Source organism: Aulonocara stuartgranti (assembly GCF_965226115.1).
Source record: "Aulonocara stuartgranti genome assembly, chromosome: 13".
In the NCBI taxonomy this organism is placed as follows: domain Eukaryota; kingdom Metazoa; phylum Chordata; class Actinopteri; order Cichliformes; family Cichlidae; genus Aulonocara; species Aulonocara stuartgranti.
The window spans coordinates 27,165,660-27,188,752 of NC_138949.1; the positions used below are offsets into that span (position 1 = coordinate 27,165,660).

Sequence of the window (23,093 nt, forward strand, 5' to 3'; positions counted from 1 at the left end):
GCAAAAAAACAACAAAAAACAATCCATGAAGATTATGGAGTCATGTCAAAGCAGCATTTCAGAGATTTGGACAAGGAGTGTAGATGCTGTGTGTGGTATATACAGTGGTATTTGGACTGTGAGACAGTATATTGTAGTGTTCTATATATAGACAGAAAGGAGCTGAGGATCTCTTTTGGGTTGGGAAGGCAGTTTAGATAGAAGTGGAATAATAGGACCTTTCTCCAGGACACTTAACCCCTGATATCCTGCTGGATTGCCCTTTTGATAATGGCACCACTTACTGTCTCTCTGTCATGAAGCACTCTCTTCAATCCTTACCTGTAGGGCCTACATTGGACCATCCCTGGGGTGGAAAATAGTCACAGTGGGGGTTTTACTCTAGGGATGGGGTTTTCTAGTAACCCTACTCTTAACTTTTCAGACAACGCCAGGGTCCCCTGGGCATCCCCCACCCTCTATGGGCTTTAATTCCAACAAAAGTTAAAGTTGCGACAGGAGCTTCCCTAAGCGGACAAATTATGCTATCAGTTTCCCTGCTGTTGTTGGTGTATAAAAGCACCTTGCTTCTGTTAAAAAAAGAAAAAAAAAGAAGTGAAGTTCTCCATCTGGAAATCTGTTTGAAGTCAGTTAAAACAAAGCTGACCTAAATTTGTCTGCACATTTGTTCTGTCAAGAGTTAAATTAGCATTGTTTAATGGAAGATAGTGAGTTTAATCCCGGTGCATAACGCAGCACTGCCATTGTTAATGGGGCAATCAAGGTGACAGGTTTATCCTGTCCAGCAGAGCACTGGGTAGTGAATCTTTCTGGGCCCTAACCTCCAGCTTGCCTCAAACAGTGGGGAATCCTACTCAATCACTATGAGAGGGTCTTCTCAGCTTCACTCATATTTTAACCACCAGCCCCACACCATGGGGTGCTGTGTAACGGCCCGTCAGTGGCTGTAACCTAAGCACCAAAATGGCTTTTTGACAATGTATCTTGTGTTGTTTTAAGAACCCCCGTCTGTCTTGACCAGACCCCACCTCCACAAAATATGATTTAATCATTTCTCTCACTTACTTTTCTCAGCATGAGAGCAAAAAGGAAGACAGAAAAAGAAACTGAGAGGGGCTGGGGGGAGGCATTCCAAAGTGGTGAAGAAGGAGAGACATTACAGCAGTTATTTCCGCAGCAAAGAGAAGAAAACCTCTTACAAGGCACTTCTTAATAGGAGCTGGTTGCCAAGGCTAAAGCCAAGCTACTTCTCTTAAGAAATCCTCTGGGTGAAAATATGAACAGGCTTTTAATCAAGAGGCAGTGGACGTTATACAAACAACAGTCTATGCTGATGTCATTCTGAAAAATCTCCCCTTTTAAAACTCAGACCTCTAGTCCATTATTTACATTCTTTTTTTTTTTCTTTTTTAAGTGTGTTTTGGGGGAAAAAATTAAGATTGTATCTCATACAGATTGTAGCTTACAAAACTGTTGTGTCACTTGGTATTTTTCAAAAGCATCCACATAACAACTAAAAAAAAAACCAACTTTAATGTCAGTCTTCTAAAATGCATTGAAATTGCCAACGTTGCACAAGAGATGATCTCATGTTTCTAGTCACATCTTGCTTGTTGCAAATTTCTGGGAGCAGGCCCTGATTCCTGTCTCTGCTCATCTCTTCTGACCCCACTTTTCTCCTCAGGAGTATATCGTTCCCCACCCTGCCTGCATCAGTGGTTGACACCCACTTATGAGCTCTGAAGCACAGTGTACACATTACCACAAGTGTTGTTACTGTTACCAGGGACTGTCTTACCCTCTGTAATGAGTTGCAAATCTGACAGGAGCCCAGTTTGTAATAATGTGTGGATGCTGTGGTACATCATCCTTATGACTGTCTGCCGATGTTGATATAAACTACTGTGTTGAAGGCGTGAACCCCTGATTTCTTTCTATTTTGTTTCCCAAGTAAGACTTTATCTTTTTAAAGTGGCTGTGAGCAACAATTCTCCAGGCTTTCTAAAGGTCTTCCAAAGATTTTCTTTCAACATTGGCTGCTTTTTCCATCATTAGTCCAGTCCATGACCATTTTCAGACGAATGCTTTGATTTGTTTGTTTTTTTGGTTAAGCCACTAAACACTGAGTGGTAGATCACCTACCAATCGGAAGGTTGGTGGTTCGATTCCTGTCCGCTCCAGTCTGCATGCCAAATATCCTTGGGCAAGATATTAACCCCAAGATGCTCTCTGATGGATCCATCGGAGTATGAATGTGTATGAATGTATGATAGCAAGAACTTACATAGGAAGAGCCTAGAAAAAAGTGCTTATGTTAATGACTGAATGAGGCAAGTTGTGTAAAGTGCTTTGACTGCTCAGATAAAGTAGAAACGTTCTATATAAAGAACCAGTCCATTTACCATGGGCAGGCTGCTAGCAACAAAGTATTGTTGGTAGCAGCGTGTCGCAAAAACACATAATTTGTTTCCATCTGTTCTTTAGTTAAATGTATGAATGTGGAGTCCCAAAGATGACCCACTGAGAAGCATAGAATAGTGTTTTTGCACCAAGCAAAGTGATTCCCTGTTAGTTGACAACGTGCCCAACAAGTGTGCAGTGTGTCTTTTAAAAAACTGAGGAAACTGGACAAATAGAAGATGAAAGAAAAAGTGATAGTCCTCATAACTATCTAGAACATATGAACGGCATCTGAAGGTTACGTCCTCAAGATCCCACTTATCCAGTAAATCACACAGAACCCGAGAGATGTATTTGGTCATAGTTGATCTATCTACAGTACTGTTCAATATAGCCTGATCACAAATGGTCCCACTGGAAGGGCGACTGTCAAAAAGAAGAAAAGGAAATGGGGAGAAAACCTTTCCTCCGTTCCACCAATACTGTTTCTCTGTCCGGGCAGTCCGATTTGGATAGCACTAAGTAGCACAGACACTGAAACCTAGCATCAGTATAGCTTACTGTGGCTTGAGCGACTTCCTGCTGCTCTCTATGCAATGTTCGTATCTGTTTAATACTGTTTGCATGTACTTAAAATGCATGTATTGTGAGGTCCCCCACAAGTGGTTCAATCAAAACTCATTTACCAGAAGAGTGTATAAGCAGGGCTCGTAAAATTGCTAGCCCGACGTCCCGGGGCTAACGATTTTTCCAGTCGGGCTACCAAAATCTAACTCAGTCCTGCCCATTGGGCTATCATAGGAAGGAAAAATATGTGTCAGTGCTTCTGCATTCCTTTGCAAATGTCGCAAAGGGTAATTTTGTCATTGGCATCGATGAGCCACTGTCAATATGTGACATATTGAAATCGCGTTTGAATTTGCATTTGTTTTTTGCTTTCACTTTCACTTTGCAATCGCGTGAACTGTGTATAGCGAGCCGCTGTACTGATTGGTGAGTGACAGATTAATTGCGCACCAATTCCTCTGACATCGTCTTATCACTCATTAGCTTACTATTCAAATGTGACAAGTGAAATCTCCCGCAGCAAGTTTAAACATGTGATAGCGGTTGATTGCGCAGAGAATCGCTGACCGTTATGTGTGTGAAATCCATCTGTGTAAAAACAGATGGATTTACGCAGGTATTTTAGTTCTGCAGAGCCAAATAAGACAGGTCAGGGTGAAGAAGGGACAGCAAAGAAAAGCCTACCACAAAATGGTTATGACAAATCAGACTATGAGGCAAAAAAGAGTAGCTGTTTTGGTTTCATGGACAAAAGAATTTCTGTGGCTGGAATATGACAAGCTAAATAACAATGTTCTGACGAGTGTGTCGTGAGTTTCCCTTGATTTCTGAGTTGGCAAGCGCCTTTGTTACTGGGACCAGTCTTTTTAAGAAAGACCCCATCAGAATGCATGAGAAATGCAAGAAGTGCATTATTGCTCAATCTGCAGTATCTTTCCCAGGACAAACACCAATTGCACAAAACATACTAAAAATAAACCAAGCACAACAAGAAGTCTTGAAAAATCTGTTTAGAACAGCGTAATATGTTGCAAAGAGTGAACTACCACTGGCAAAATTTAGCAGTCTTTGCAAACTTCAAAAAGCAAATGGCCTAGATCTTGGTTCCACTTACCTCTTACCTGTAACTTCAGTGGAAATTTCAGATTCAGGATCTGACACAGACTGATTCATGTTCTACACAGTTCTGACAAGGTCATAGAAATTTTTGTTCAATTAGAACCAAGTATTTGAGTTGATGATTGTAATTTGATGTTTTGTTTCCTTCACAATATTATACTTTAATGTATAATATTGTAAAGGAAAAAAACACAAATCAAAAAATCCTTCTCTTTTTTATTCGGGCTACTTAAATTTATTTTGGGCTACCAAAAACTGAAGCGTGCCTGCCCGAAGGGCTACCAGGGATTTTGAAATTTTGCGAGCCCTGATAAGATACAGTGTTGGGATCGTTACTCAAGAAAAGTGATGTATTACACATTACTCGTTATGGTTCTTCACGTGCCAATAACTGAAGGAACTATGTAACGTATGTAAAGACATAATTGTGACTGCAATGTAATGATTGAATTTAGTAATTGGTTACATTACTAAATTACTGAAAAATGTAACGTGAGTACAGTAACACATGTTTCTGCCCACTTGATGAATGTAAGTTCACAACTCTCACTTTAGTACTGTATTGGACTTTGCCAAAAAATACTGAGCCACTCTTTTCCAATGCTTTAGTGATGCCAAGCTTTTTTCCAACAGTGCAGCTTTGTCTGTCTGTGTATTCCCCCCACACTCATTCCCCACTGGAACTGCTTCCTGCAGGATTAATAGATGAGGTTAAAACACACAGTAAAATTGCAGACTGTAACACTAAATTAATAAGCTAAAAGAGTCTAAAAGTCTTTGTAGAGTTGCAGAGATGTGTGGTATTTCCTGCTAATTTGGCATGCAATCAACCTTTTCATATCGGAGTTAAAAAGGCACAGGTTAATGCTGCTTCAGATTTTGCAGCATTAACTCTTTGAGAAACAGTGTGTAGCGTCTCTCAAGCCACCCAGTCTTTTGCTATGATTAATGAACAGCTAGTAAAGGTCAACACATAATAAACTGAACTGCCTTTACATTAGATTTTCCTGACATCAAATTTAGATAAATTTATTTTTCATTGATCTTAAACAATAGGTCACAGAGAGACAGTTTGCCTCAGCAGGTTCAGCTTTGTCCGAGGAACACAGTTTCACCATATTGTTTGGTTGTTCAAGGGCTGACACTTGATAATGCCAGTGCTCACTTCTTGGAAACCTACCACTCTAATTCTCATGGCACAGAAGAGACTTGTATCCTAAGCACTTTTGTGGGTCATCACAAGAAAAAACTGTCATCGATGCCAGTTTCCTTTCAGTGCGTCCTTGCCCCTTCACACTGCACAGCTCCTTTTTTCACCCCTCTAGTGCCTAACCAACCTGCGGTAATAATGACGAACATCATTTATGCAAATGTAATTAGTGCGAGAAACATGAGAGTGAAGCACAGGGCGCCAATGGAAATTTATCACTGAACACCCAGGCTCTAAACATTCAATTAAAATATTGAATTTCAGTGGATTTAATCTAAACGTAATAAATTAAGAAGTGGAAGAAGAGTTTGCAGCAGAGCAGGCTGACATTTGGCTGTCACTATCACACTTGGAGATGGTCACTGATTCCACGTCCTTACCTTAACCCTTCAAAATGCAGATGGTGGGCAGAAAGACAAGGAGAGAAGGTGATGTCTGGCTCTTATCTCTGTATCTGGGTCAGTGTTTTGTCGAGGCATGGAAGGGTGAGATTGGGCTACAGTGCTGAGACAAACTAGTGCTGCACACCACAGGCTTTAATGTTTGATAATTTGATATCAACCATGTATATGACGTGTTTAACTGCTGTTAAACATATTGTTGTAAGCCTTCATGGCTTTGAAACTACAGTCTTTACCAGGGAGCACAACAGGAAATTGGTAAAACAGGAAAGAGGGGAAGACACAGACACCGTCGTTGGAAGAGAAAGTCTGGATTTCAGGAAAGCATCCATCACAAGTCAGGAGCAGCGTCAGCTTGGATGACACAAAATCACATATGGAGTCCTTCTTCAGGGACAGACAAAAGTAATTAGCTGGGCTCAGATACTGACATTTTCTGTCCTCTAGAGCTGTTTTTTATATTCTTTATATTCTCAGCTCTATTAGATTTACACCGATGATCTGCAGATACAGTAAGTTCATCAGAACAAAGTGTTGTCAAACCAATGAGTTAAAAGGCCAGTTAGTTGGTAACATTTTATGCAATCAGAGAGTTTGTTGAGGTTAGAATTATTTCATCCACAGTCCGTGTAACACATATAACAGCGTTTCTCTTCCATTTCAACTGATCTTTTTTCTCATCATCTCAGAGGAAACCGTTCTAACACTGACAAATACATCTGGTGTTCGGTAGTGTCACCACACCTAACAATTTTGTGGAGTTCTTCTAAACATTTGACCATCGCTTAAATTAGGATAATGATTAGCTGTACTTCAATAAATATCACAATGATAATAGATGTTTGGTGAATTAAGTGCTTGCCCTATAAGAGCTTGATAAAGTGGATATATTGAAAGTTGTGTGACCCTATAATGCAAAACTGTATTTCTTTTTATCCTATTCGACTTTTTTAAGAGTTGAGACACAGGCTAGGTGATAGACATGTTACTTGTAGATGTGTTTTGAGGTAAAAGTAGTTATGCAAATGTCTTTGGAATTTTAATGCATAATTAGACACAAAATTTTAAATTAGCCCTAAATGAGAATTTTTTGAAAAATCTTTTATCCTGCTAGACTAAATGCTAGTTGAATAGTTTCAGGTGTATAAAAACAAAAATAGTCTATGTGCAGTTTTTATTTCTAGAGCTGACATTATACATGTTAACCAGATGGATGCCCTTGCCTCACTCTCTTTGCTTAATGTACCATGAGGCCTTCTTGAGAGTTGATTCTCACTCAAGACTAAAGCTGCAATTACAACCCCCGTTTGTACACACTTGCAAGCTGTGTCAATACTGATCCAAAACACTGCTGCACTCCTGAGAGCTGTACTCTCAGCACTTGCTGTGACAAAGTCCAACTTAATGTTTTCTCCTCTGTTCATGTTTACATACAGAGGACATGGCAGCCTGCCTCCTTCAGCTTCATGGTAATAAGCTGCTATCGCCCTAGTTTTCTTAATATCACATTAGAATTTCATCTCAAGGGGAGGAAGCACTGAGAGTGTCAGAACGTTGTATGTTTAATGAATAAGACTAGGGAAAAGTGTCTTAATGGTTGCATTAATGCTCTCTTTTTTGTCACCGTCCCTCTGTACATATTGTGCATAATATCAAACACGACCTGATTCTTGCTCTATTTCCATAACGCCCCTCTGGATCTTGGTGGTATTTTGTCTCATTTTGTGCTGCATCTGAAAGTAGAGGGCAAAATGAGGCCTGTCTATGAATCAGTGCTACAGATAACTGGTGATATTATACACTGACATCCTTTAAAGAAGACTTTAATGCAAGCACTCAATGCATGCCAATTTAAAAGGCATAAATAATGTAAATACATTTTAGATCTTTTGAAAATCTAAAGCTTCCATCCAAAAGCAATTTGCTATATTAACCCAGTCTAAATGATCTTTTTTTTTCCTATCTTGAGCTATTTAAAATAATGTTAATAACAGTGGCAATATTCATGTTATCTATGCCAGCTTTTATAGTGTCTAACTTTAAATAGGCTACATGGCCAAACGTTAATGGCACCCACTGTTAGAATTTGCCTGCAGTGATTTTCTTCCATTTAGCCATTATAGCACTACTGAGGTCATTGCTGTTGGATGATGAGGCCTGGCTCACATGGCATATCAGTCACTCCCAGAGCTGTCATATGGCACCGATATCATGCCATCGAGTTTTTTGCACACCCTAATCAAGATATTTCTTTTTGTATCTTTGTTTACTTTGGTTTTTGGATTTTGAAACCACAGAGAGTAGTGCACAAACAAAGTGTCACATAATTGCATTGCATTCAGTTTCACCTAACTGGAAGTAATGGGCCTTACTATAATCATGATCAAGTCAGTGTCAGCAAACTTCTTTTTTTAAACAGTCTGAACAGGGTACATGTAACTTTGACATGCTAACAAGCATTAACAAAGGCTAGACATGTAGCAGGATATCTATGACCACTAGAAGCAATGCTTTTAAAGTTTAATCCATTATTTACTTCAATCTGGACCTTACTGTGTCTTTGATCTACCATTCGACACCAAACACGAGCTCTACAGCCACAGATAGCTTGCCATGTTTTATTTATCTCTAATTAGCTGCTCATTCAAAATCATGAAACAATAGACCAGAATAGACATAACTGACTCCTGCATCTAGGCCAATGTTTAGTCTGGGATACCAAGGTTGATCTACCTCTCTGTATTTGATAGTGCCACGATCCATTATTCACTAAAGATCAAATTTTAAAGCAGGGATGCTGTTCAGTATTAGAGAACTAGGGAAGAAAAGATATCTTTCTTAGTTCTCACATTCTTTTTGTCAGTGCTTTTTAATGCTCTTTCAGTTTCAGTCCAGGCTGAGAAAGGATTTAAGGGAGTTTGGCATTTACATCTGTGAATGAACTTTTTTTTTTAATTTGTTTGATAATTTTCCCCCAACATTATGCCAATAATCTTAGGTGTAACATGTCCTCATATAGTCTTTGTAATGTGCTTTATCCACTGCCTCCAGTGCACAGTATTGCTTATTCTCTATTATCTGCTCAGGTGACATCAAATCACTTACTTAAATAAAAATGACTTAAAGAAACACAAATGATGTGTTGGGAAAAATTGTTTGTAATTATTATTTACACTGTTCATGCTAAAAACATACAGGTACAAATGTACAAAAATAGTATAATAATAATAGACAGTATAGTTTAGATGTTGAGTTAAGCCCTTTTTTAAAAAATAGTTACAGCATACCATCTATAATAGCATATCCTGCAACAGCAGTATTTTAATTGCCAAAATTTTAGTGTCTAATACCCATACAGCTGTTTTCCAGAACTAGACTTTATGAGTCACTATATAAATATTTTATCTGCACCATAAATATCGCCCTAGTCTATGATGTTAGCTTTGGTCAAGTGCTTATTTTGGACCATCAAGAGAGAGCTACAGAGACTGAATTGAGTTTTGGCTCATCTATCTTTTTCACTTTTCACTTCTCAGTCTGTGCTACTTTTCCTCAGCTAAATGAGACTGATGATACAACTGAAAGGAAAAGGAAGCACTAACAGCAATGAGCAAAATTGTGAAACATATTATTAAATGCATTAAGATGTGTCCACAGCGCAAGAAATCATTAAATGTGTAATTCTGGGCAAGTCCTCGCTGTCTAGATTTGCTCTTTTTACCGCTAAAGTCAAATTAAATTGTGCAAACCTTGGACCCGTACTAACTTCTCTGACCCTGATGAATGATTTGTAAAATTCTAGATTCTCCACAGTGTTTACTTTGGATGACTGCAACTTACAGAGGTTTGATAGATGATAGTTAATTTTCCTTTTTTTTTTTTCACATTTTTGCTATTTTGGATCCCTCTCTGTGACTGAACTCAGACCTTCCTCCATTGTGCACTTCTCTTTACAGTAATGCTTTGCAGCTATTTTTACTGTGCATTCCTGTACAGACATGCACTAATTACAGTGGTATCTCATAATGGATGTCCTAATGTTTTATTTACCTTATGAGACTTTAATCAGCTCCCTGATTTCCTCTGTTGTTACACACCTTACCTTGAAACATAGCCTGTCTATATCCTCTTATCTGGCAGTGCCCACTGTGCTCACCAGCCTGCTGCCAACAGGAGAGCTGGAGGTGGCAGACAGTGTTTGAGAGGATGTGTTACGTGTGTGTCTGTTTGTGTGTGTGTTTTGAATGTTGCCTTTGTACATTTACACATGCATGTCTTTGTGTGTTTGTACTGCATGTGTGAGTGTCAATGTGTGTGACAGGTGCCAACTCCTATGTCAGGGGTGAGGTCGCACCCTCCCTTCTCAGCCTAGGTGTCTGCAGAGGTTCGTATCCACTCAGCAAATAAAGGGTGAACACCTTTTACCCCTCCACACACACTGATATCTAGAGGCGAACACACCCAACCTGCTAGATGTCATTAGCCTTTACACTAACAGCGATCCCCAAGACAACTTGGGAAAAAAGGCAGGCACATATTTTTAGCAGTGAATGCCAAAGTAAGTGCTGTGCATTTGCTGCTGGGATAGCTATAGATGCCAACTGAGACGGCACCTATTGGCAAAGATTTTTTTACCGAGTGATATATTTAGGTGATGCGTATCAGCTGTTTAGAAAGAAATTTGTTGACACTTTAATTAATCTGCTCTGATAGCATCCAGAGGTGACATCGCAACTTAAGTGTGTTTTTTGGGGTCTACTTGAATGTTTGTGTAGTGTAGTGTAGTAGAAAACTTTTGTTTTTTCACTCTTGCCTGTTTTAGAAATGCACTCCTTTCCATTCATCTGATGACATTTGAACATATCCTAGCACAAGTCTGAATGCATTTATTAACAGATAAGCACAAATTCATCACTGTACTTTTTAAACTGTTTTGCAGAGAAGTTAACTTGTACTGTTCCAGATTACAAAAGGCTTGTATTTTACTTTGTGCCTTTTAAGGGAATCATTATCTTACATCCTTTGTCTTTTTCTTTTTTTTAAATCAAACAATTCCTGAGTTTTTTCAGCCTCCTCAAACATGCAAGAGAATGGCCAAAAAAGGAAACTTCCCAAGCACATTTCATTCATGGCTCAGCTCTTAACATATTTAAGATCTAATCCAAAAATCTAAAGTATTTTCTTGTCAATAATATATCACCGTATTGCCTAGAGAACAAAAAAAACTAAAGTAGCAACCAAAGATTTATTTCTCTCAGATCAAGCAAACAGTATGTTTATGTTTGTCATTTGTTATTCTTTCCCTTTAATTTACATTTGCTTGATTGTATTTCTTTGTACATCCACTCATTCTTAATTTTTCTACCACTTATCCTATCTTGGGTTGTGGGGGCTGGTCGTTGACAGAGATGCCTAGACCTTTCTTTCGCTTGCCTCTCTTGAGTTCTGGGCATTCACCATGTCCAAAATAACAGCAAACTCCACAACTGACCAATACAGCATTTTCACACTTTTATACTTTATACTTTTTATACTGTCATTGTGGAAATACAGACCCATGCCGTGTGGTATTTACTTGTGTAAACTTATACAGGGTTCCTTTTATCACTTTTAGCAGATTAAGCTGTAAACAATTTTCCTGAATGTCATTAAGTGTTCAAAGAAAACATGCAAAAATAATAATTCAGGCTGAAGAGCTTGTTGTTTGCTATGTATTCCAGTTATTTCCGGAAATGCACTGAATCAGGAACCTGGAAAAAAGTTGCTAATTTGGAAATGTGTGTTCTTTTTTGCATGCTGAGACTGTCTTCAAAACTATTTTATAAAAACATCATGCATATATGTGCAGATTTCTAGCATATTTAACATTTAACTGCATGTAAAATTGTGTGATCAATTGATGTGTTGACCTGATATAACTTGACAGTATGTGTTAATGAATGGCAGGAGTAGATTGAATTTGTTTCAAATATTTATATCTGGCACAAATTACGGGTAAAATCCATCATACAAATGTAACAGGTGTCTAAAATCATCAGCTTTCTCTCCAGCTGCCAAGATATATTCTTTTTATTCTCTTTATAACACCAGGGTCTCCTCTGAGAGTGGTGTCACTGTTAGACCCCATATATTTACACTATATTTCTCTCACACATTCCTTTTCAGTGAGCCAGGCCTTGAGCTGCCAATGGAGGATGTGAAGTCAAGCCAGGGAGCCAAGGCCACTGTCAGCTCTCTCAGTGGTTAGAATAACCCAATAAATTCTACAGGGAACTGGGCTGGGACTGGACCAGTGCTGGCAAAGAGTATCAGTGAGAGGTAAGATGATAGATAAGGGAGTTTTGTTTTTTTTCAAGTGAAGTTAAATATATCAAGAAAAGCAGATAAAATGAAACCAGAGATGTTTTAATATTTTGATATGTAGTTAAAAAAGGTCATTGGTTTGTAGATAACCTACTTTATTACCTGTGTGCAAAACTGTTACCTAAGAATTAACTTTTTAACTTTATTATGAGTCTGTAATATGTAAGAAATAGTCAATCAGCATTTTACTCAGCGCTTTTCTTCTTTTGACAGTGTCCTTAAGGTTCATGCTTTATTTTTAGGCTCTCAGGGTTTAGGCAACTTCTGAAAATAGAAACTGCAGCATTTCAAATTATATTGCATCCACAAGGCCACCACTGTTGCTGATGAAAACATTAGTTCCATGATTCTAAGCCCTTGTGTTTGTATATATGTACAAACACACACACTTATACTGGAAGTGGCTCATTCATCCCTTTTAAATTTTACAGGCACATTTTACAGATAACAATTAAAACCTTTTCATTTAGTTTTGTTCCAAAGCACCAGTCTTTTTTTAAATTATATTGTGTGTAGTCATACATATCAGTTGGTTCTGCAGGACCGATCATAATTGACACCAATATGCCTTGCAGTGTTGGCTGGATCCAAGGTATTGCCATCTAAAGTAAATATTTTGTTAGACACCATATTGGTAAGATTTCTAGGACCAAGTACAGCTTTTGTCTGAATTTAGAAATTGGAAGTTAGAGGTCATCCAGGCCTTTAAGTCTTTAGACATGCCTGTAGTTTAACTAGATGATTTGTATCGTCTGGCTCAATGGACAAATGCAGCTGGATGTTTTTTGGATACTGATGAAAATATATACAGTTTTTCAACTAGTATTACCCAAGGGAAGCATGTATACTGTAAAAACTATTGGTCCCAGCACAGAACCCTGTGGAACTCCATGACTAACATAAGTGTGTGAGGAAGACTCCCTATTTACACGCACAGATTGGAATCTATGAGATAGATGTGATTCAAACCACTGAAGCACATTTCCTTGAATATCAACATGGTATTCTAAATACTGTAGTAAATATTGTGGTCAGTCGTACTGATAACGATACGTCCTGTTAAAATTCAATTGCACAGAGGTCTAACAGGACAAGCACAGCGATGGGTCTACTGCCAGAGGCTATGAGACAGTGTACTTCCACTGAAACAGAAAAAAACACTGAACAGAAGCTACATTTTAAAAGGAATAAGCTGGCTACCTCTACACTTCATTTTAAAATCTATCCATTTCTATTCATTATTCTTAGTCGCGCGTCCTCAGTGTGTGCCTTTGACACGTGTGGAAGAAGGACACAATATCAGCTTTTCTAATTACTTATTGGTCATGATCAATTAGTAACATTTGAAGGCACTAAGGTACCCTTGTGTAAATACACTGGTGAAGTTCAACAGCCATCACGGTTGACAGTTAAATTGGCCTGTCACTGCCAGGCCCTTCATTAATCTCAACTTGTCATTCTTGTTTATGCTGGTTATAATGGCTTTGTTGGTGTGTGATAAAGTCTGCGTGTGTGTGAGTGTGTGTTTGTGTGTGTGTGTGTGTGTGTGTGTGTGTGTGTGTGTGTGTGTATGCAGCCACAGGGCAGCCAAATCAGATGTGTGATGTGTGAGAAGTTCGAAGATGTGTATATATACATATGTGTCATATGCACATGTGTGTTTATTTGCATGAATTCATATATGTACATGTGCAGGAAGTGTATATTTTCTGAGTGCATAAGTGTGTTGTGTGGAAATCTTTTTAATCGCAACTGTCATGTTGAAGCCAGTTGGCACCCTCCAATGATTACCTCATGTGTCCTTGAGTATTTTCTAAATTGTTCCGAGTTGTTTAGAGCCGCTCCAAATGACTTTCATAATCATGTGGTAACGTGGCCATTTACACCATGTGAGAAAATTCCTACTCACTTAAACCTACCTTTACACTGATTGACTTAGACAGAAAGGCTATTGTATGTACATTTAGTCTGTAATCTGCAATCCTCTCGCCATTTCCCCTTAGATTTCCTTAAGTGTTTGCCTCAGTAAAACTTTAAGTTGGGGAATAACTATTTAATTTGCTTTTGATTATTAGTGATTTTATTGGTTAACTAAGCACAAATGGGATCACTTAGTGAGTGATGTTAAGCCCTAGGAAATAAAACGCACACACATATACACACACAATGAACAATAGTTAGAACGACGTACGCACAAACACGCTCTTGTACTGCTGACCTTTCACCTTCTTCACTGTCTTCTGACCACCGCCTACTGTGACCCCCTCCACCTTCTCTTGGCAAAAGGGTACTTTGGCACTGCCCCCTTTTCTCTTTCCCCTCGGCCTCTTTGTTTTTCAAAGGGTGTATCTGACTGCAGATGAACAAAGGATCATGTGGGTGCTTGCAGGCACAGGCTTGCCCTGGTTTGTATTTACATATAAATGTCAGCACCTATTTTGTAACTTGTCTCCTATACGGAACTTTCATCACTGATATGATGAGTGTGTAGATTTATAAATGTCTGTGCAGTTATGGTGTGTGTGTGTGTGTGTGTGTGTGTTGCATGCTGATAAGTGCATAATGAACATTTGTGAGCTTTCTGTTATCATAAATATGCAGGGAAGTTATTATTTTTTTCTTTTTCAGCCAGTAGCGCTGATTAATATGTTATTGTAAAGAAATTTTGGATTCAGTAAATGCAAATTATTGGTGATTAAGAAGCTCATTTTTCCTCATTTACTGTGTTTTCTTCCTGTCATCTGGACACTCTGATGCCTTTAAAAGAGAATAGATGTGACTATTGAGGTAATCAAGATGATAAGTTTATGATATCTTTGGTGTAGAGATCTGATAGATTTCTCCAGGCTATTGCAGCAATCAGTAGTATTTACTAATCAAATATTGTTTTCATTTTGATTCTTCATTTGGAGCGCAGCAGGAGAGATTCAAAGAAATTCACTAAAATGTCTCTGAATGCATGTTTTAAAGTTTGACATATACAATTAATTGAATCAACTAATACAAACATTAGGCCCAAACACAATTCCATGTATAATACATTTCAATTCAGTCACCACATGATCATTGAGTTGCACATGCAATAATGGATGCATACCTAAATAGAGGCAACTGTTTGATAAAATGTAAAAAACATATTCACTTAAATGAATATGTAACATAATAGACAGTAGAGTCTTTTTGATCCTGTTGTTCTTTGTTCAGAAAAGGATAATCAACTGAGAATATTTGCACATGGCCGCATTTTTTTACTGTACTTGGCAGACTGTTGGTGTTAGCTATTAGGTCATTTACCTTGATTGGCGTGCACTCACACACAAGCACACATGCACATTAATCCATCATTAGTAAGATGTCCATGCTTGAGTGATCGTTTGTTGAGCAGTTGAGTGGACAGTTAGGAGGAGGGCCATGTTAATGCAGACAGACTTGTCACAACTATGGGTGACTGCAATGGGGACGCAAAGGATGAAGGGACTTCTTACCAATTAAGAATCCCTAATATCAAGTGCTATATCTGAGTTTATACTTATGTCTGCGTCTGTGCTCTCTGTCTGTGAAATATATCTGTCATTGGTGCATTCTGAAATGATCTGTTATTTGTTTTTGTTTTGTTTTTCATTCTTAATAATGGCACAAGATTATGAAAATATAAAAATATCAGACATATCTGACAACACGCAGGGACATCAGAGTCTGTTGATGGAAAGGTGATGTTCCTGACAATATTAACAGAAGAGTTTCTTTTTTATTCAGTCAATGAAAAAATTTGTGTTAGTGGAAGTCTGTTTTTATTCCTTCATTTATTTATTTATTTTTGACTGGATGCATTTATCCTGCTATAGCGTTGATGCTGGAAATGTAATACTTTTCTTCCAAGTTTTTGTTAATTGTAAGAGGCTAACAGCAAAAGCCAATGCTTGACACATTTGACAATCTACTCTTTTGTAGCTTCCGAAAATATTTCAACAGTGTATAAAATGTGTGAATTTAGTGAGCTATCCAAAAGGGTACAGAAAATACCCTCAAATACCAAATTCAATAAATATTTTAATTTTGACTGAATTAAAATTCCTATTACTGAGAATATCATCAAAAAATGTGCACTTCACTGCAAATCACTGTCCTCAAATACAGAAACTATGTTACAGTTGCATTTTTGGAAAAAATACATATACGTGTGTGTGTTTTAATTCAGGAAAATTCTCTTCAGGTTCACTGACTGGTAACTAGAAAGAGGTGTTTGTAATTAAAATCTACATTTAGCAACCCCCCACCCCCAACCCATCACGTAGCCCCATAACAGGCCAGCCACTCTCTGTGCGTCTGGGAACGAGCTGGTGGTGTCCTGCATTCGTAAAGGGAGGGATTCATGAATGGTACTCACACATCAGTATGAGCGCACCGTAACATGTGCATATATACACACTAACCTTGCATATATCTTCACCCTGTGTCTTACTCCTCTCTCTTGTTCCAGCTGAGTAAGAGCAGGCCCGTGTCATTTCACCTCAAGGTGCCTGCTGGGGTCAGGGGTCACGTGTAATGGCCCAGTGCATCTCCTAGCACAGTAAGCCTACACCAGCAGCCGACACACTCCGCTATTCCCTTCTCCACCTCCCAGGCCTTTTATCAAAGCCAATACGAAAACAAGGAGTTTGTGTGTGTGTGAGAGAGAGAGTGGGTTTGTCAAAGATCACATTCAGAGTTTCAAGTTGCTGAACCATAAAGTGAGAAAGAGCTAACTTTCAGCCTACAGCAGTATCTGCACTGTGATGGAAAACAGCCAACATTCAATTAGTCCTAATCGTTTAAAGTTCGCCTCAATGCACTTCTTAAAGTAATAACATAGAAATGAACTTACACGGTATGGCAAAAATAATTTTATTTCAGAAATCTACTTTTTGCCCATTTGAGTCTGTTGCATTGGGTCGAGAAGTCTTTTTAGTAGAATATTTCTCTGTAAAAATAACATCAATAATAACAAGAGAGTACTGATTTCTGAGTTTAATCTTTTAGCTTTAGATCATGACTGAAATAAACAAAAGTTTTAAAGCTTTTCAGTCTTTATGACTTCAAAAAACATTGTAAAAAGTGAGGTCATATAGGTCTGTCATAAAGTTAAAGTTGTTTGTCAAAAAAAAAAAAAAAAATTCTGGGCTGCTATATGTTTTTGTTTTTTAAGGCAGTTCATGCTGGTTTCTATCCACCGGGCAGACCGTGAGATTTAAATGGTTTGTATATTCTCTGTAGAATCTCTGCTTCTCCAGCAGTGACAAGACACATTTTCAGTGATAGTGGTGTAAAGTTCCCTGCTGCATAGTTTGATGGGATATTTGCATGTGCTTAGTAATTTATTACACTGTGTGCTTTTTATGAATGTGCATGTTATTGGTTGATGTGGTTGATGGTGGCAGTTAAAGAGTAGGGAAAGTGTCAGTGTTAAGATGGAGAGGGGATGAATAATGACCTCTGTAAAAATTTGAATTATGGTTTGATACAACATTGGTTTAACTTCCTCTTTATTTTTACACAAGGTCATGTCAGTATTATTTTAAATATATTGCAGTCCTAGAAATGTAACACTGTGGTCCTGATGGAGATTAAAAAATATATATATATATATACATGCTGCATTTATTACGATCATGTTAACAAGTGTCCAGGGTCCATATTATCTTGCTTCTGCATCACACATTGTGCATCAAATTTTATTATTTTTATACTTATTATTATTAGCAATCGTAGTTTTTCAGTTATTACCATGGTACAAGTCTGTTGCAAAGAAAAAGAGTACACGAGCAAAATAGCATTTAACTGTTTCAACAAATGAACACTAATTATTCATTTAATTAAGTATTGTCAGCTCATTTCAAATAACACAGCAGTCATTAATCTTTTACACTTACTGTCAGGTTTGTTCCTGATAGAATGACTTAACTTGAACTCCCTGCCTCATTCTGCCTCCTCTCCTGTTCTCACCTGTCCTCACTTTATGAAAAGATGTTTTGCTAATTGCATCAGTAGTGTGGAAACTTATGAATGTACCTGGTACTTTTAACCAATAGGTGAAAGAATACTGAACTCCTGCTTTGTGATTATCACAAAGCCATTGTTATTTTATTAAATTATCTGTACATTTTTTAAATTATTTATTTATGTATGGGGTCGGCAGAGTGAAAGAAATGTTAGAAACAATAATGTCTTTTGTCTGGGGCAGAAGGGGTTATACGCTGTTACTTTCACTTCACTTGCTGTATAGCTTTTTGATATGTAATGTGTAGCTGCTCTGTGTAGCTTTGGTTTTGATTGAAAATTAAATTCTTTTGAGATTTAGGATAATTAAGGCAGGATAAAGCTTAAAATTGTTATATGGAGCATTTTTTAAGTATTTGAATTCTTTCTACTTAAAATCAGTTAATAGTTGACAAAAAAGCTGGTTTAATAAGCCCAGTTTTAGTGATGCCAACAAAAATGTTATAGTTGTACAAAGTTTGTCTTTGTTGGGACAATACAAAAATACATTTTCAAAGTAATAAACATGTATTCACGTACCAAAGAATAAAACTTTAACTTTCTTAATCTAATATGTTACTGTGAGTATTTTACTACTTACTACTTACTGTACTTTTCTTAAAAGATGCTTTTAACAGCTGCTTTCTCTTTGTCTCAGCTGGCAAGTTTTTTTTAAACTATGAGTATGCAAATGTCACATTCCAGCTAAAATCAGCAGTTATCTACCCTCTTTTATATAGTTTACCACAAGTCAATCGAGGGATTTTATAGAGTATATACAGACTTTCCATACATGAAATGTCTTTTTGATCTAATAGATTTTGGCATATTGCGTATTATATTGTTTTTTTTATTTTTTTTATTTTTTATGAAATTCGCTCAGAGAAAAGAAAGTTTACCTCTGGTTTCTTTAATGAATATCAAATGTTTTCCTCTTAAAAACCTCCAAAATAGTTTAAAGACATGTTCAGATTGCCATAACACCAATATGGTGACAAGGGCATTCCCTTTACCATACTTCCCTTGCTTTGTTCAATAATGGAAGTCAGTGGAGAAACAGTCAGCCATATGGTCTTTGTAGGTCAAATGCTTAAGACTAGGGATTAGTGTGTGCGTGTGAGTTGTGTGTGTGTGAGGTAGCTATAGCTAACTAAGTGACTCAGTGATGTCATGTACTTGTGTTTTCACATGGGAACCTGATAGCTCTGAACAATCCAAGGCAAGCAATTTTTGGCTCAAGCATACTTGACATAACAGAGAGATAATTGTAGACTTTGTGTCCACGGACCCTCCAGAGATCCGGAGGATCAAACCCCCTAGGATTTCAGACACTTTGATGATGTGTTAATGCCTGGACAAACATTTACCGCCTCAGAGATCACAGACGGAATGATGTAAATGTAGCACAGTTCAAGCTAACTGCCCCCTGATATCATGCGATGATGTAAAGTTGAGATTTTTGACATATTTTGTCCTAACTGTTGCCAGGGTGTTGAACAAAAAATGCGTTCATTTCATACTCTACTTTTACACCTTTGACCTACAGCATCACTATTATAGATGACATAATGAATGATTTTATTTTGTTTAATATAGTAATGGGAACTCCATGTAGTGACTGATCCTGATGAGGTCAAGTAGAACTCACTCGTTATCATTAACGTCTGGATGACTGAGTCGATGATTTTCTGGATAGGAGTTGACACTAATTTAACTGTAATAGCAGATAATACCGGCTATGCTAGAGCCTTAGATTTACTTAACTTTTATTTATTGGTTTAAAACGAAGTGGGAGAACACATGCTATTTTTCTGTAGTTGCATATATTGCTGGCTGGTTTCATTGAGGGATGAAAAGTTCTGCTCTGCTAAAACCAGCTACATTCAAATTTGTACCTTCAGATTAACTAGGAATTTAAAACCCAAGTCTTTTCCAAATTTAGTCAGTAATAGTAGATCACAGTGAACAACGGTAGTTGTATTTATGGGGAAATATATCTTTAAAGTATTTGTTTCTTTTTTTATAAAGCATTCACTTTTTTTCATGCTTCCTGTGCAGAGAAGAAACCTCAGTAGCTTCATATTGTTTTGCACACTGTGAATGTTCTGCTCTTAATTACAATGAAAACCACCAAACAGGTTTTAGAGTCTATTCAGTAAACTTTTATTGTCGATAATTATGACAAAGAATGCCTACCGTCTTAATGTTTCTAGCCTTTGAGAGAGGAAAAGGTGTTGGCTCAGTTTTTTACAAGAAGTATGTTTTAAGAGGCCAGTTGCCTCGAAGCGAAGCTTGAATACCTTCTTGGTCATAAAACCTCTCTGAAATTTGGTAGACTGAAAGAAGTGCAATTTTAAAGCTCTGTTTAAAACTTAACAGTTATCTCACTTGACACCTGGCATTAATGACAAGCTTTGGCAAGTAACTTTTGCTTTACGACTTTGCATACACACAATCATCAGTATTCAGTTACTGTGGCTACCGTGCGTATTATCGTCATTGTAGACACCGAGTGTGTTTCGTATCTTCTGGGGTGAATATCCTCTCAATTTATTTGACCCCCTTTAATGACCAGGAAACTATATTGACTCCAGGTCCAATATACAGGCAGTCTATCTTGGCACCAGTAAAGGCAGTTTTACTTTATTCTAACGACTTCAAAATACTCTCAACATACGTCTTGATGCATTCTCAATCATCCAGGAAAGGAAATCTCCAAAAGTTGATCCTGTTCATCTGGATGTAGTGTTTTGTGGGAGAAACTTGTGTTTTGAACTTGTCAAGGCTCTAACAATGAATTAAAATAATTTCCAGACTAAGCTGCTTGATATACAGTGCATCACTATAGATCATGCAGCTCAGCAGTCACACATGCCAAAACTCATTAGCACAGTGGAACGATGGAGGAAATAAGTTGAATCTTTTTATAAAGTTACTTTTCATGCAGAAAGACAGCTCTGTGACTGAACTTGCTCATTTTAATTACTGCTTTGTTTATAATTATCATTACCCATAGGCTAATGCATATTGACTTATGCTATGGCAATGTATGTTGAGAGTCTCCAAAAGTTGATTCTGTTCATCTGGACGTAGCGTTTTGTGGGAGAAACGTTTCGTTACTCATTCAAGTGACTTCTTCAGTCTCAGCTGACTGCAAGTTTCCCCAATCTTATAAACAGTACATTTGCATAATGACTGAAACCAGCCTGCTGAAGGAACAATGGGCTGGGAGGTCAGTTCTTTAGTCTTAATTATGCAAATTCTCATGACCATTGATCATCAACCACTGACCAAAACCCACTGATCAATGGCCATGAGTACCATTCACAGAGAGTTGGGGAATGCCTGCAAACACAGCATTGTAAGATGGCGAAAGATGTACCACAGGCTGTACCCAGGGGAGTCTACACCAAGTCTGTATGGTTTACCGAAAATACATAAACAGGGTGCACGTTTAGGACCGATTGTCTACATCTCCAAGTTTCTGGCTTTGATCCTCAACCTGCTAGTGGGTAGCTCTGAACACCACATCCACAACACCCTGGATTTTGTTGAGAAGAGACAAGATAAGATAAGATAAGACTTTATTGATCCCACAGCGGGGAAATTTTTGCGTCACCTCAGCTCAGGTACAGATATATGAAGGAAATACAAAAATACAATTAAGTACAATCAATGAAAAAAAGTAAGATAATACACTATATACAATGGTAGCATACACAGTATGTGATTATGGATATAGTTGTAAATATGGAAGAAGGTGAGAGATATCATTATGGAGGCAGATGAAACCATGGTCTCGTACGACGTTACATCTCTCTTCACTTGCAATCCAGTCACAGAAGCGTTGGAGGTAGTCCGTAAGAGATTACAGGATGACACCAACCTCAGCAACAGGACCACTCTCAGCATCGACCAAGTGTGTTTGCTTTTGGAACTGTCTTCATTCCACCTACTTCACATACAAGGGTCAGTTCTACAGGCAGAAACATGGGTGTGCCATGGGCTCACCAGTTTCACCCATCGTGGCCAATTTGTACATGGAAAGAAGTGGAAAAGAGGGCTTTGCTATCCTACCCTGGAACACCACCAAGCCATTGGTTCAGATATGTGGATGACACCTGGGTGAAAATCAAATCTCAGGATGTACCACAATTCACGGATCACATTAATTTGGTGGACCAACACATCAAATTCACCAGGGAGGATATGAAAGTGGCAGGTTAGCCTTCTTGGACTGACAGGCTGGTTTCAGTCATTATGCAAATGTACTGTTTATAAGATTGGGGAAACTTGCAGTCAGCTGAGACTGAAGAAGTCACTTGGATGAGTAACGAAACGTTTCTCCCACAAAACGCTACGTCCAGATGAACAGAATCAACTTTTGGAGACTCTCAACATACATTGCCATAGCATAAGTCAATATGCATTAGCCTATGGGTAATGATAATTATAAACAAAGCAGTAATTAAAATGAGCAAGTTCAGTCACAGAGCTGTCTTTCTGCATGAAAAGTAACTTTATAAAAAGATTCAACTTATTTCCTCCATCGTTCCACTGTGCTAATGAGTTTTGGCATGTGTGACTGCTATGCTGCATGATCTATAGTGATGCACTGTAGACAAGTTCAAAACACAAGCAACAATGCCACTAATAGTGTTATAAATAGAAGACACAATATCATTTTAATTAATAGACTCTGTAGCACAGTAGTGCAGGTGGTGCAGGTGATGTACAAGCATTGGCACCAGTAAAACCTCTACCTTCATAGATTTTCCAATTTTGAATTTAGGAATATTTGTTTTATGGTTTTGTTCTCATGTCTACAAAGCAGTCCATGGGTTGGTGTATTGTCCTGCATGTCCTTTTTCACCTGCAAGTATCCTTAAAAATCTGTCATCTTATCACTTTACAATATTCCAGATCATCACTCCACCAAATTCTTGTTGTTGTTGAAATCTGGTTGAAAATAGTGACCATGTAAGTCACTAAAACTCCATCCATTCGGACACATCCAG

The 23,093-nt window shown here is 37.9% G+C and overlaps 1 long non-coding RNA gene across 7 annotated transcripts in view; it reads left to right on the forward strand.

Annotated features, from left to right (window-relative positions):
• LOC309720304 overlaps nt 1-23,093 on the forward strand; it is a 100,505-nt gene that overhangs the window by 72,743 nt on the left and 4,669 nt on the right. For all 7 annotated transcript variants that reach the window (XR_014280458.1, XR_014280459.1, XR_014280460.1 and 4 more), the window contains one exon: nt 11,863-12,015. This is a non-coding gene — a long non-coding RNA (uncharacterized lncRNA). The remainder of the gene's footprint in view (nt 1-11,862; nt 12,016-23,093) is intronic.